This window comes from Drosophila montana, unplaced genomic scaffold (genome assembly GCF_035044405.1).
Source record: "Drosophila montana isolate Dmon_TW-CO22-7 unplaced genomic scaffold, ASM3504440v1 contig_2954_1, whole genome shotgun sequence".
Lineage (NCBI taxonomy): Eukaryota > Metazoa > Arthropoda > Insecta > Diptera > Drosophilidae > Drosophila > Drosophila montana.
The window spans coordinates 372,566-381,493 of record NW_026997829.1 but is presented as its reverse complement, the minus strand read 5'-3'; the positions used below and the strand labels follow the sequence as shown (position 1 = coordinate 381,493).

The following is an 8,928-nucleotide window of genomic DNA, read 5'->3' as shown; positions in this document are numbered from 1 at the left end:
GTCAAAGTAATAAAAATACTCATGAGAAACAAAAGTATCTTAAAGTAATTATAAATGTATCTGTAAGAAAGTATATTTGACCTCAGTGAAGCCGTAAGTGGTATATACGGAAAGAGAAATGTCGAAGTTGGAAAAATATCCCTGAGATAGAAAAGTATATTATAGTAGTTAGAAAGGTAGCTTTAAGAAAGTATCTTTGATCTTAATACAATTTTAAGATACAAAATTTTTTAAAAAATGTTCGTGAAATATAAAAAAATTTCTTGAGGCTATAAAAATATTTGAGATAATTAAAAAGAAAAAGAAAATTTGAGTAAAGAATGAATTTTGAGTTTTTAAAGACAAATTGCTATTGTGAGATACAAAAGTATCTGGAAAGTATAAATGAGCCTCTGTGATGCAAAACCGTTTCCTAGGGTTGCAAATAATTGAAAAGAAGTTAAGATTCAAGTACACATAATTAGATATGTTCATAGAAATAGACTTTTGGTGTCGGGCCTTCCGTGGAAGTTCATTGTCGCGTAAAAATCTACGCCGCAAATTAACTCGTTTTTCTGCTTTCTCGCTTATTCGTTGTTCTTCGTTTTTTTTTTTTTTCGTTCGCGTATCATTTGGTTAATAAGAATGTTACGTAATTAGAATGTAATCGCAGCCCATTGAAGGGCCTCCACCGTGCCCCGTTGCCATTCCATGCAGGGCCCGCTCCTCGCAGATCTGGCTGCCAGGGTGCCCAATTAAATGCATGAAAACGAAACGCGACCGCATGAAAATGAGAAATGGAAAATGAGCCGCCGACTTGCGATTTGCGTATAATCCATGCCGGAATTTATGCAAAAAGCGCAAAGGCGCGTCTTAATAGAAGACCAAAGCGGCCTCATCTACTCTTCTTTTCGTCTTTATTTTTTCTGTTTTTCGTTTACATATTATCATAATTGAGGCGCAGCAATTAAAAAATGAGTAAACGGGCCCAAAGGCAGCGAACAGCAAGCAGCAGGTTGCCGGCAACGGGGAGGCGGGGCAGCGGGGAGGCGGGGCAGCGGGGCGGCAATGAGGCAAACATAATCCAAATCGAAAGCAGCCATTTTAAAGGTAATTTTAATGGTTCTGTTGCTATGTTAAACATTTTTTTAATGCGCGCGCCCAGTGAAATTATTCAAAATGAAATTAAATTAAAAATGCATTTCGGCGAACGGCAACTTGCAACTTGCAATTGGCAATTGGCAAGCGGCAAGCGGCAAGCGGCAGGCGGCAGGCGGCAAGCGGCAGCAGACAACAAATGAATTGAGCCATCAAAAGCGAGCAAGACGCGACGTCACGCAGCACTTTCAAGGGAGCTGACCAAAAAATACCAAAAAGAAACCAAAAAAAAAAAGGAAACCAAAACAAGAACGTGTTGAAAGCCATGTGTGGCATGGCCAGAACTTTAAGGACGGCGACAAGCGGTAAACGGCGACTCGGAACTGAGCACTTTGGGCTCCGGGGGAGCCCCGCCAAAGATGTTCGCCAGGGGCCTCTCGTACACCCCATACAGACGGCCCGCACAACCCGTACACATTGGCGTGTCAGTTTCACGTGCAGTGGCAAAAGGTAATTCATCTTGTTATTTCAGTTTTCTTGTATCTTATTTTTTATTACGTTTTTTTTGCCCATTTTGTATGCTTATTTATTTGGCTGACGACGCGACGGAGACGCCAATTTTCCATTGGACTAAGGAGGATTCGCTTTTAACTTTTACTGCTCTTTCTTCTTTTACTTTTTTGTTGTGGATTTAATGTTCGCCTTCATTTTTGTTTGTTTTGTTGCCCGCTCTAATTAGATGCGAGTCGAGGCATTTTAATGCCTTTTGAATATGTTTAATAATGTAATAAATACATTAAAAATGTTGACGTTTCGGTCAGCTGCCAGCTGCCAGGTGCCAGCTGCTCTGCTGCGTATGCGGAATGCGCATAAAAACAAAATATTCCATGCAAAAGATTTTATATCTTTAAAATACCAAACGCATCGTATGTGCAGCCATCAACATTGCTGGGGGGCATAATTGACGTAACTGATACATGCGGCGGCAATTATAAATTTTCGCTCTGAACACGAAAAAATAAATTATTTAATAATTGAATTACAAAAAGACGAAAGCAAATTGTGTATTCTAGAGCTCGCAGCCGGTAGGATTCGAACCTACGCTCCCAGAGGGAATCTGATTTCTAGTCAGACGCCTTAACCGCTCGGCCACGACTGCCGCGTGACGGCGCATGCTCCAAATGGGCCTATAAAATGTCGCAGCTGATTGAGCACTCGGTGAAAACCAATTCAGATTACGACAATTCAATTGACAGGCCATCTAAAGGTAAGTGGCCAAAAGACAATTGATTATTTCGCATACCTTTTGCTATGAAAAGATAAGAACTTATCTCGCTTACGACTTTACCTGCCCAAATTAACATTTTTGAAATATATTTTGTGGCACACTCTTAAAGCTTTTGCCTGCTTGTCATAAATTTATATTTAAACTAAACATGCTTCTACTTTATTTATATATTCGAATATGATAAATTCTGGTTTTGGCGCACTTTCAAGAGCGCAGACGTTGTCAAAGTTTGTCGACGCGCAAAATAAAATAGTTTTTCACATTTGATTTGAATAAACTAAACCCCAGACTATAAATATGACAAACATATTTTTTTAATTTACCAGTTGACTTTTTGCCTTTGGCATATATTTTTAGATGTTTACAGATATACTACGTACACAATTTAAAGACACATAAATAAATATATAATGCAAACCAAGAAATTAACAAATAAATATATATGTAAGTATGTAAGAAAGTTTATGCAAATAAATTAATGCTGATTTTGGCGACCTTTCCATTTTGAAAATAATCATTTTTCATATTTATATTTCCAATACCTCAAGCGAACTTAATAAATATTTAAAAAATGAATTAAATATAAAAACGATTAAATGAATAATAGAAAGAAATATTAAAACACAATTGTATCTTTTAGAGAAACCTTTCAATTAAATAATGACACGAACAACATATTTGATAATTGCACAGCTCTTCTTAAGATATAGAAGTATCTTAAGCAAGAAAAACATGGTAACTACCAACAAAAGTATCTATAAGAAGCGAAAGTATCTTTAAGACAGAAAGTATCTGTAGGATATAGAACTATGTATCTTTAAGAACTGAATTTTATAATTTTTTTTTATGATACAGATGATCATTTTTTTATGATAAAATTTTTTTTAGATACAAAAATGTCTTTGAAATAGAAATTTTATAGAAGCAGAAGTTTCTTTTTAATAAAAAAAAAAAAAAATACCAAAATGCCGTATCTTTCAATTGCAAAGAATGGTTTGAGATTGAGATGTTGCTGGAACTGAAAAAAAAAAAATCCGACTGGATACAAAAGTGTTTTTGAGCCTAACTCAGTGTAGAATTAAATGTGGCTGATCTTCCATTAAAAAGAAATCTTTGCCGCGCTGCAATTAAACAGATTAGAGATCTGATTGCATATTGAAATCTTATTCGTTGACTTGCGCTCTCAAAAGGCAAATCAACAACGTTTTTCTAGCCAAAACCAATCAATTACATTGCCACGCACTCAGCTTTGATCATTTGCCAGTCGCCAGTTGCCAGCCGCCACTCTTGGGGACAATGCGTTTAGCTTGCCGCCGCCCCCCCCCTCCATCCCACCCTCCTGTCACCTTTCGGCATTTGTGTGAGTGTATGTGTGTGTGTGTGTGTGTGTTGATCAATGCAATCGCGATATCAACTGCGACTGCGACTGCGACTGCAGCTCCAATCGCGGCTCCATAACTGAAAGCTGCAACACAGCAGAAAACAACGAAAAGCGAGCAGCGAACAGTTTTTAATGTGCACCTTTTGTTCTGTGGCAATTGCAAATGTAACTGTTGCCACAAAAAGATGGAGACGGGTGGGGAGCGAGCGAGCGAAAGAGAGAGATAGAGAGAGAGAGAGAGAGAGAGAGAGAGAGGGGGGGAGCTGGTAAAAGGGTTTGGGGCATTGGGCGCACGGGGCACAGGCAAAGGCGACTACTGCCTGCCGAAATGTCAAATGCCAGGCCATATTTCTTAAACGCCAAATACTTTTTGACATAATAGTCCAATTACCTTATCGCGCCATCTGAGATGCGGTCGCTGTTGCTCCGACGTTGCACGTAGTTGTTGTTGTTGTTGTTGTTGCACGTTGCACGTTGTTGCTCGTTGCTGGCCGTTGTCGCTGCCGCCACCATTGATGCTGCTGCTGCTGCTGTAGCGATTATTTATGGCGATCAATGTGAGCCCAGTAGCAGAAATTCCATTTAAATTGCGTACAGCAGCAGCAGCAACAACAACAACAACAACGGCAACAACAACAACAAGAGCAACAATTGTTTTTATGCGACGGCGTTGGCGGCATTGGCGGCGGTGCCTCTGAAGCGGCATCAACAACCACCACCAACCACCACCAAGCACCACCAAGCACCACGAAGCACCACAGCAGCCAACAACACGGCTCTACGCGCCAGATATAAACAGCTTAGCCGTTTTCTAGCCAAAGTTCAATTGCAAGTATTATATAATCATAGTGAATGTATCAAATATATTGTAGAACTGTTGATTCAATTAAATTAAATCATTAAACAATCAATTATTCAAACAAAAATAATGTTTAAATAAATCATAGTAATACGTAAATTTTGAGCCCAATCGCTTCGGTACTTGTAAATCCAATTTATTATTTATTATTTGAAGATAGACTCAAAATGAAAGCGTAAATATATATCGGGCTCAAGCAGCAAGGACTTGAACTAGTAGCTGGTTCAAACCGTAAGCCCCGTTTACAGTGGAATAAGTTTACAAAAATTATATATATTATTATTATATAGTTATATCTGCGCACATAATGGATTCATTCTACTATATCCATATTCTTTTATTTATTTATTTTTGTTATTTCTTTTATTTTTATCGTTTAATCGGTAGCTTTTGTCAAAATTAATATATATTAGCACAAATATATTATAGTAATAAAAAATAGATATAATAATAAATAAAAGTAAAAAAAGAAAAACAGATACAATAAATATAATAATAAATAGAAATAAAATAATAAAAATGTAACGCTTTTTTTTATATAAATATATTAATTGCTTTGTGAAGAATCTGCCAGGAATTTTGGATAATGAATATTAATAATAATAATAATACAAAAAAAATTTCTTTCTGCATATATAGAACTTTTTCATACTATGATATAAATATATGTTATGTATATATTATTATATAAAGAAATTTGTTCGTATTATTTGTATTATTTATATTCACAATATTTTGCTTAATATATTCTACATATATTTTTAGATATTTAGCTGGTTTATTTTTTAGCCATAACCCTTAGCCATATAGACACTGGCGGAGATCAGCTCTGAGGAGCTGCAGCAGCAATAACGTTGGCAACTGGCGGAAAAACACCTTCAAAACTCCATGCTCAACATCTGTTAAAGCAGGACAATCGATTTGGCGTAAAGTGTTGGTCATGCACACACACGCACACACACACACACACACACACACGCACACACACTTATTGGTAAGTTGTAAATGAGTCTCGAGGGCCTCGATGGGGCAGCCCGCGCCCGTAATATGTCTTGTTGCTTGTTTGACAGTTGTTGTTGCTGTAGTTGTTGTTGTTGTTGTTGCAGCGGCTGACCAGAACAATCGTAGTTATATTTTTAAACGCAACTACGCGCTGCTCAGAGCGATATTGATCTTATTTCAATATGCCAGCCACCGACTTCGATACCAAACTAAATTCGAACTGAAGCCTCTGAGTTGGCTTTTAATTTGCTGCTGCGCTTTCAGTTTGCCGTTGCCGTTGCCGTTGCCGCAGCCGTCGTTGCAGTTGCAGTTGCAGTTGCAGTTGCAATTTCCTTGTGGCAGTCACTTGAGCTCCGTTGGCGTTGTTGTTGCTGTAGTCGCACCTTAGCCGAGCGACTGTCGGCATTTTGCCATTGATCTTTAGCTTTTTGCCTTGCTTTATTTTCAGTTGTCAACGTAGGCGAGAAAGGCCGCTCAGCTGGCCAGGGGGCGGGCCGCACTTTGATTTAGTAAGCCGTAATTACAGCTGAGTTGTGACCGAGCCCCAGTTAGCTACTGCAACAACAACAGAAACAAATAATACAAAAAAAATAAACAAAAAACTAGGCAATCCTCTCACAGAAACACAGAAAAACAAAACCGAGGCTTAAACTTGATCTGCTCTTCACTTGCTCAAAGATCCACGCAGAAGCTGTTGCCATTCTTTCAGATTTGTGTAACTTCTTCGAATTCAGATCAACGAAAGGGATCAGAATATAATTATAATTACTTATCAGAATCGAGTCGAAAGGTCTCGCTCTTAGACACATTGTCTATATGGATAAAGAATAGAAACTCGATAGAGAGGGTGTTAGAAAAACTAAGCGAGAGAGAGAGAAATGAGAGAGCATTGCAACTCTGTCACGATAACCAAATTCGATTTTCGATAACAGCATTTGGCGACTGTAAAAATTAATTTAGTAGCGTCAGAGCTTCTCTCAATTATTGAATAATTAATTTAAATAATGAATCAATAAAAGCCGAAATACAAAACTACAGACTTATGAGTCTGCGCCAAGAACTGACCTCTATAACATACTACTACTTTAATTCTTATTTTTTGTATTTGTTTTGCCAAAATTGGCCAGCAATTGTGACTTTAACATGACAGGTATAAAGAAGACAGGTGTATAAAGACAGGCCTATAAAGAAGACACGCCTTTTTCAATTGAAAGAAGCTTAGTTACAGTTAAGTTGAATTGATTATAAAAGAAAATCCTCACTGACTTACTTGAATTCGATCGTATTATAAAACTTTTTAAGTTGAACATTTTTTAATAAAATTATTTTGACAAATTTGTTACTAATTCAATTAATAACTAAATAACAACAATTTCACACAAACATTAAACGAATATATATTTTATATATAGCGGGAATAGCCCGGCCTTGCCCGTGGAACAAATAAAATAAATAAAAATAAAATAAATAAAAAAAATCTTTGACCCCCATTTCCATCAAGGAGGAATGGATTTTTCAAGAAGTGTGAAACACCCCTCAAATTAATTTGAACAAAGATCTTTGAAAATTAAGCAAATAAAATATTTTAAAATTTAAATTTGTAATGTTGAAAAAATTGATTAAATTTTGAAATTTGATTTTTTGAATAATTAAAAATTGTGCAGACAAATCTTTAAGTACACACACACACACACACACACACACTCATTTATACACTGTGCAGAATCGAAGCTATGAAAAGGGCGAGTCTTGCCACAAAACAGGCAACTTTGTGCAGCATTTGGCCAATTGCCGGCGAACAACAGCAATAACCATAACATTAAAAATAACAAATTAGAATAGCATGCTTTTAACCGATTAATTTGTATACACTTAATGCACACACACACACACACATACACACTGTGTAGCTGCATTGTTGCTTTTGAGAATTGGCAGCTTCATTGTTTGTCGCTCATTAGGAAAATGTTTCTGCGCTTCGACAATGTTTTATGTTGTGATCGTTGTTGTTGTTGTTGTTCTTGTTGTTGCCGCTGTGTTGCACAGAGAGTTGCCGACAAAGGCCGCAAAAAGCGGCAACCCTTGCCCACTCGTCACTTGGCTAGGCATAATTTAAAATCAAAATCGCACAGCTTATGCAAATCGTCAGGCCCTGTAAAAGGCGCTTTGGCATGCCAGTCGCAAGTTGTGAGCTCCCGTGTCTGTGGCAACAAGTGGCTGCCGCGCTTCTTTTTTGTTTTTTTTTTTAATATATTTTGGGCCCGGTTTTAATGGCGCTGACGCCGAACGCAACCGCAACTGCAACTCAAGCCCGCAAGACGTCGGCTCAGACTCCAAATATGCCATGACAATTTGTCATGGACACCATATGACGTCACAGCACTTGGATCCACAAAATGAAGAAAAGAAAACTGTAAAATCGAAATGCGCAACTGCAACTGGAGCCAAGCGGCTGGGCGGCAAGTGGGGCGGGGCGCGCGGTCTTGGCGTTCGCGAGAAAAACCAAACGCTGCACATTTCGGCGGCTGTTCTCAGCAATCTTTTGTGTAATTGGAAGCTGAATCTTGGCGGGCAAAACGTTTTGAACCCGCTGCTTAGCCTTTGGCGTGGGAATACCGAACCCCGAACAGCACACGGCCGCACTCACAGTGGTGGCAAGCTCTATGCAACATTTGCACAGTTGCATAATGCTAGCTATAGTAGATATACATTTAGTTGAGCCTGCAACAATTTCCAGTGGTTCGGTTCGCGGCTCGAAACAAGGCCAAGTCTAAGGCCAATTCAAATATCCTTCCTTCTCTTAGCCAAACATTAAACCAAAACCAATTCACAACAAAAACAGATGAGCCGAAACACGAAAACTCGCCTAACGGACGTTCCTACGGGGCGATCACCCCTCTTGGGCGGACATTGTCTCAAATCATTATGAACCTAGCCAAAGCCATGCGCTTTCTACAGGGCGGGCACTCCAACGGTCGCTGTCCGCCCCAACGAGTTTTCACTGTAAATGTTTTCACAAAAATGTTTCAAAATTCAAAGTCTTAGGGGCCGACTTACTTAACTGAACATCTTTGCAGCCGGAAATCAAATTTACTTTTTACTTTTGGCAAAACAATAAGCCGAACCAATTGCCCAAAAAACTTTTGAAGCTGAACGCGAACCGTAATAAATGGTTTTTTCAAAAAGGTTTCCAAATAAAATATGTTTTAGGCAGACTTAAGTTCAGTAAGCTTACCTAAGCATGCTTTGTAGATGTTCATTTTTTACTCAATTATATTTTGAAAATCTGATTTGTATCATTAAATCAAAAAATCAACTAAT

At 38.1% G+C, this 8,928-nt stretch overlaps 1 non-coding gene across 1 annotated transcript; it reads right to left on the bottom strand.

Annotated features, from left to right (window-relative positions):
• Positions 1-2,154: 2,154 nt before the first annotated feature.
• Positions 2,155-2,236, bottom strand: TRNAS-AGA (transfer RNA serine (anticodon AGA)). The gene has a single exon. It is a non-coding gene; the product is annotated as a tRNA-Ser (tRNA).
• Between the last annotated feature and the right edge of the window lie 6,692 nt (positions 2,237-8,928).